The following is a 7159-nucleotide window of genomic DNA, read 5'->3' as shown; positions in this document are numbered from 1 at the left end:
AGCCGACATTGGTTTATTGCAGCACTGGGTGCATGCGGGAATCTCTCCTCCTAGCATGCACACCTAAGAACAAAAGCTTGCTCATTATATACATTACAGAAAAGTGAATATTCATATAATTCCAAGAAAAGCCCACCTATTCCAAGAAACTTATGCATATGCTAATGCATTATGTAATTGTCTTTGTGCATGCGTACTAAATTGGGGAAGGGGTCTTGGGTGGTCTCTGGGGGTCTCTGGTGGTCGCAATCCCCCCTAATTGTGCTTCTGCGCAAGCGTGGTCGAGGCCTTCTTGTTTACAAGTGCAGGTGGCCTCAAGGAGAAGATATTGTTCTGGTTCTCACTGGACTTATCTCTCCTCTGGTGTCAGAGTTTGTGAATCAAGTTAATTTAGACATCACAAAGTTGTTTTTCACAGTCCTGTTTGTCTTTGGCCCTTCTTTATAATTAGCAAGGAATTTAACGGAGACCTTGGATTTTCTAAGACTAAGCGCAAGCAAGAATCGACGACTATAACACTGTTATCAGTCCCATAAGTAGACTATCTACAAAATATGCAGTTTGCTTCAGAACATACTGTTAATTCTCTGTTATTCTCGCTGAAAGGAAAATTACTGACAGGAAAGTTGATTCTGTGTAAAGGTAACACAGAGCAGGCCTTTTAGAGCCTACTCTGAGGCCTACTCTTGCTAAACCGTTGCTAAACCGTCTGGTATCAGCCTGGTCTGCTCATAGATCCAGGGCACAAGCAGTTTCATTGGTGATGGTTTCTAAAACAGCTTGTAACTGAATTATGCAGTTTAGATTATAGATGGGTTCTTGGGCACTGCTGATTTTCTCATTAGGATTCCAGGTGGCAGGTCCATAATACTCAATAATTCGTTGAGGGGGCCAGGCATCTTTTCCCCACACTTGGCCACTACCTCCTGCTATAGCAGCATTAATAGATCATTTGTTTCTAGTAAGGCTGTCATATAATTTGATACTCAAGTCTTCGTCCTTGTCTCCTGGGACCAGGAAGAATAAAGGATGGATCACCCCAACATAACACACCCCAGGTCCAATTTGCTGGCAGCACTTTATATGTGTAGTGGCCACAAATCCAGTAATGGCCTTTTAGTGCTCAAATTCCCTTTTCGAAAGGGTCTCTGCTGGTTGCAGGTTTGCAAAAATATAAGTTTTTCTTATTTCCCGGGCCCCCCCCACCAAACAAAGATAGATTCTCTTTTTGTTTTATTCCAATAACAATAAGTGCATTCCCAAACTTTTCAATCATTTATCCAAGAACAGTCACATCCAAAACTAATTTGACCGAGGATGGTATCATTTGTGTGAGACCAATATTTTTGGAACCATATCACCTCTCCAGCCTTGTTGGTCCAATACCACAGTTTTGATCTTTGTCTGGGGACATGATCATAACGTATAGTTGCAAATGCTATCCCCCACAAAGATAATGAAATGGTTGCGGCCCCAAGAGCAAGGAGGATGTTGTAAATACCTTAATTACTCAACTATCCTGGGTGCTCAACTAAACAAAGGAAAGCCTTTGAATTTGGAGAGCGGTAATGGCTGTAAGATAAGGAGGCTCCAGGATGGTCTCACTTCAGATGGCTGGGCCTTGGGATGGGCGAATGCACGGAAACATAGAGATAAGGGAGTTGCAACGGCTGCCTCGAAGGACATGGCCTACATGATCCCCGGACTGAGTCTGCGCAGAAGCAGGGGTCAGTCAGCGAACACAGTGAGGAAGACTACCGGCCTTCATCTGAAGACCCCTGACGACCACCAGGGAAGATGACTGCGCATGTGGAGCGGACATTTGCATATCTCATGTCTATGTAAATGAGTTCTCGGAAATCCTATGACTATGTATAACTTTATGGTATATTGAGGGATTGGACTGGGCTGCTGGCGGCCCTGACCTTGAAGGAATGGAGCTATGTCCTTGAAACGGTTAAACCTGAGAGTGAAGAGGAATTTAGCAAGAAAACAGGATGTGAGAAAAAGAAGATACGGAGTGACATTCCAGCTGCCAACTATGGACTCATGGCTGGCGCGTGACGGCCAATCAGCGGTTGTGGTCGGGCGCGTGAACAGTGAGTGCAACCAATCATAAAGCTAGCCAGCTAGAGGGGGAAGATATAGAAAATGGAGTAAAATAAACGCAGGCACCTTTTTGCTTTTGCTTTGCTGCCTGCTTGGAACTATCCTTCTGTCTCCTGTCTTTATTTGACTGCCGTGACAAATATAATGACAGTATATAGTCTCTGAAAATCTGCCAAATCGGTGGAGCACTCATGGTGGATAATCCCCAGTGCTGCCCAGCGCTGCAATAGAGAATGCCTGCTTAATAACACTCTAGTGTTATTGAGTTTTCTTTCGGACTCTTTACCCAGCTGCACCTAGCTTCCCACTTCGGTGAGGAAAGTTAGAAAGCAAGGGGGTTTGGAGATTTCCGATTTTTTTATTGATAAGCAATATAACTCCTTTTTCTTTTTTTACTTGCTATTTGATCTGGGTGTGAGCTGTCCTAGGGGTTGAGAAATTCTTTAAATTCTTTATCTTATCAGCCTGCTACGTAAATTAACTGCCTAAGCATATGTCAGCAGAACAAGTTGCAGAACATTAAGGTTGTGCAAAAACCAGCTAGAACTGATCTTGCGGTTTGACTGAGAGCCAAGATGCTACCATGCCTGCGCAAGAAGGAAAGGTGAAAAGTGCACAGCGAGGAAGACATACGGCCTTCATCCCTGAGACCCCGGCCCGCGACCACCAGGAGAAACTGCGCGTGCGCAACCAGGAGGAGTTCAAGGCGGAGACTATGGAAATGATCTCCCGGAACTCATTATAATAGAGACCGCCTTTTCGGGGAAAGTCATGAATATGTATAGACGTCCTTGAAATGATGATTAATATGTAACACTTTGCTACATAAATACAAGATGAATTACCGCGAAGGTGCACACGACTTTGGTGGGACTAGCCCCCGTGCTGCCCAGCACTGAATAAACATACCTACTTTACAGCCCTGCCGGTTGTGGAGTGTTTTCTGCACGTCAGTATCAATACCATTCTTCTGGGTTCAGTTTAGGCAATAGTCTCCTTGGGCCAGGTATCGTATGAGCCAAGGCGAGGGTGATTTCTCCTCCCGCCAGGAGTCATTTTTGCACTGCTCACCATCCACTCAGGAGTAAAAGGGATGGAGGTCCACAGCCAGCTTTCTAACCCAGATGGTCCCCCACACACCCAGCAGTTGGAAAGATTAAAGGTTTTGGCCACGGAATGGCCTAGGGCCACAGATTCGTTTTCCTACCCTGGGTCAGGATTTAGGGAGCCACAGCTTCCCCGAGACCCAAGTGACGTGCGGAAAATAGACTCCACAACTGGCAAGGTTGTAAAGTAGGTATGTTTATTCAGCGCTGGGCAGCACGGGGGGTAGTCCCACCAAAATCGTGCGCCCCTTCGTGGTAATTTAGCTTGTATTTATGTACCAAAGTATTACATATTCATCATTTCAAGGACGCCTATACATATTCATGACTTTCCCGAGAAGGCAGTCTTTATTATAAGAAGTTCCTCCTGGTGGTCGTGGGCCGGGGTCTCAGGGATGAAGGCCGTATGTCTTCCTCGCTGTGCACTTCTCACCTTTTCTTCTTGCACGGGCGTGGTAACATCTTGGCTCAAACTGCAAGACCAGTTCTCGATGGGTTTCGTATAACCTTAATGTTCTGCAACTTGTTCTATTGAGATATGCTTAGGCAGTTAATTTACACATCAGGCTGATAAAGAATTAAAGAATTTCTCAACCCCTAGGACAGCTCACAGGCAAAGAATTTCTCAACCCCCAGGACAGCTCACACCCAGATCAAATAGTAAGTAAAAAAACAAAAACGAGTTATGTCCCTTATCACAAGGGTGGAGAAAAGGGTCGCCCAAAACAACATTCGCGGTGGTATATAACCCATGTCAAACATACAAACACCACAATGAATACCAGTATTATATAGGGGATTAAAATCCACATGGGAGTCTTCCACCCTTGTCCTTTGAGGGGTTTACCTGCAGAAAAGGGGAGAGAAGAAAACATCCTCGGGCCGCTCCGGGAACCAGAGGTAGATGATTATCGTTAAAAGGACGGGATAATCCAGCGTGTGTTAATTTTATGCTCCTTCCCATGGGCATCTTTCGCCTTCCAAGTATGTTTGTTTAAAGGGGTTTCTAGTACCAATGGTACGGTACCTACAGTGGGGAGGTCTACTAACACAGGCTGGCCAGGGGAATATAGGGGATTGTTCGGGTAATCCGTGCTTAGGGGAGCAGGCACTATCTTTGGAGCTGTGGGACAGAATGCCTTGAGCTTCGGGCATCCATTTATTCCCCATCGGTTGTTCACGTAAGTAACAGCGTCTCACAAATGCTCCACCCACCTGGGTTTGTGTGGCTTAAGGAAGCGTTTGAGGAGGTTGTTAGTTCGCTCCACTATTCCATTAGCTTGAGGGTAATAGGGAGTGTGGAAGACCCATGCAATTCCTTCTCCTGTCGCCCAGTCTTGAACAACCTTGACGGTGAAGTGGGAGCTGTTATCTGATTGGATCGTTTGCGGTTTGGGAAAAGTGCTGAACCACCACCTTAGGGCCTTTACGGTATTTTCTCCGGTTGCCCGAGCAAATGCCTCTGCCTGGACTAGACCCGACATTATTTGTACTCCGACTAGCACATAATGCTTTCCCTCAGATTTCCTAAAAGGGCCGATATAATCTACTTGCCAGGCTTCCCAAAGTCCTTTCCCTTGCCTAAGATGGAGGGGGGCTCCCCCTAGGGGATGCTGGTCCAGCGGCACTGGCCACAGGCAGAAATACAGGTTTAACAACTTTTCCTGGTAACCGGCCAGCCTCGAGCTTGGGCCTCCCGGCAGAGATCTTTTGCTCCTGTATGCCCCCTTTTCAGATGCAACCACTCTAATAATCACTCCCATTCTTCTACCACCCGCTCACTTTGCAGAGGAGCCAGTCCGGCTAATTCATCAGTTTTGTTATTCCACTGGCTGACCGGGCTTCGTCAACCTGGTGGGAAGCCACCCATGCTATGGCAATAGCCAAAATATCTTGCCATCTCTCTTTCTGCCATACAGGTATTCTGTTAACTTCCCACCCATTCTGCTCCCAGAAGGGGAGCCACTCCGTACACCCCTTAAACACAGCAAAGGAGTCAGTGTAAATATAAACAGAGGAAGTGGATTGGGACTCACGTTTGAAAACACTCCACACAGCCACTAACTCTGCCACTTGTGCGCTGCCTTCCCCTTCCGTAATCAATTATGATCAGTTCTTATCTGTAAAGCGACTGCCCGGTATCTCCAGATCTTACCCTCCATTTTAGCGGAGGAATCAGTGAACCACATGTTTTGCAGCTGTTCTGAGAATGGAGGGGCTACCTGTATGACAGGGGTAAGCCTACTGTCTTCTCGGTCTGGGGCAATTTCCTCCTGGATCACTAAGTTTTTGGCAGTGCCTTCAGACACTTCAAAAATGTAATAATGCTCTATTTGCGCATACCATTTTTGTACTGAGGCCCTTTGGGCCACCCCGTCGAGGGGGGAGGTGTCCCAGCCAACACAGGTTTAATGACTTTAAAAGGGCCTCTGAGTATTATCGGCTGCTTACGGATGGTACGCTCTGCTTCTCGTAAAGCCAAGCTAACTACAAATAGTCCCTTTTCCCATACAGTGTTGCGGTGGGTGGCAAGGAAGGCACAGACTCTGAGATGCAAGGGCCTGAAGCCTAAAGGCCTAAGTCTTTTTATTGTTATTCTACTACCCTATTTAACTGCTACAATGCAGGAGCCAGACTAGGCAGTTCAAGATAACATCAACATTCACACGCTAAGCACTCATCACCCATCCTGGGAAGAGCCCACAGTGTCCTGGGCTCAAAACATCAACAACCATTCCCTGTTTTCAGCTGTGTTCAGAACTGACCTTCAACACATGTTTACTTCTTTCATGCCTCAAAAAGCCCTGTGAACTGGTCTCGGCTCCTTTATCTTAGAAGCAAGCAAAAACTATTCTCAGTGCAGTGTTCCCAAGCAAATCTTATGCTCCCCAAGTAAAGCACAGCTGTTTGCAGGCTGAGGGTCTTCCACACAGTGTATCGTTTCTCCGCGTCTTTAAAGCTGCGGGAGTGAAATCCGAGGGGTCAGGCAGGTCCTTCAGGGCCCTTTTGCCAGAAGTGGATTGATAAGCCCGACTGGGCGAATCCCCATTCAATTTGAATCAGGTCAGTGGGGTGGATTGGGCCAAGAGCCTGGTGACTGGCCGCTTCAAATATTAAAAGTTTTGAAGTCTCTTCATGGACTGGAGTCCAGTCCCACGACACACCCTTTCGTAATAAATCATACAGAGGTCGGACAATAATGGAAAAGTCCAGGATATGTTTTCTCCAAAAGACAAGTGTCCCTAACGCGTGCTGCAGCTCCTTCTTTGACTCAGGTATCTTTATCTGGTCTAGCATGGAGAGGGTATCGAGGGAATGCACGTCATTCCCCCTTTCCACCAAATCCCCAAGAATTTCACCTCATTCGATGGGGTCTGAATTTTCTCAGGCAGGATTTTTAGTCCTATGCCCTCTAGATGGAGGATAATAGCATCTTGATTTTTCCAGACGTTTTCCATCTGCTCCCCTCCTATAAACATATTGTCAATGTACTGGTAAATTTTAACCACTTCCTCTAATGGGAATAGTTCCAGCTCCAACACTAGAGCATGGTGAGCCAGGGGAGGAGAGTGTTTGTACCCCTGGGGGAACTGAGTAAATGTAAACTGTTGTCCCTCCCAGGTGAAAGCAAACCGGTCTTGGTCCTCAGACTGCAGAGGGACCATAAAGAACATGTCTTTAACGTCAATGGTGGCCATAATGGGGTGTGCTTGTTCCCGAATAGTGGCAATGAGCTCGGCAATGTTTGGCACAGCTGCTTTTAATGGGCCCGTATTAGCATTAAGCCTCCCTTAATCCACTGTCAGTCTACACTTGCCCTTTGGTTTCCATATGGGCCATACTGGAGAATTAAAGGGGGAGTGGGTAGGAACTAGAGCCCCTGTTCCCTTAACTCCTCCAGTACCGGGGCTATTCCTGCTCGCACCCCTAAAGGTAACGGGTAA

The sequence above is a fragment of the Nyctibius grandis genome, chromosome W (assembly GCF_013368605.1).
Source record: "Nyctibius grandis isolate bNycGra1 chromosome W, bNycGra1.pri, whole genome shotgun sequence".
NCBI lineage: Eukaryota > Metazoa > Chordata > Aves > Nyctibiiformes > Nyctibiidae > Nyctibius > Nyctibius grandis.
This window is presented reverse-complemented; position numbering follows the sequence as displayed.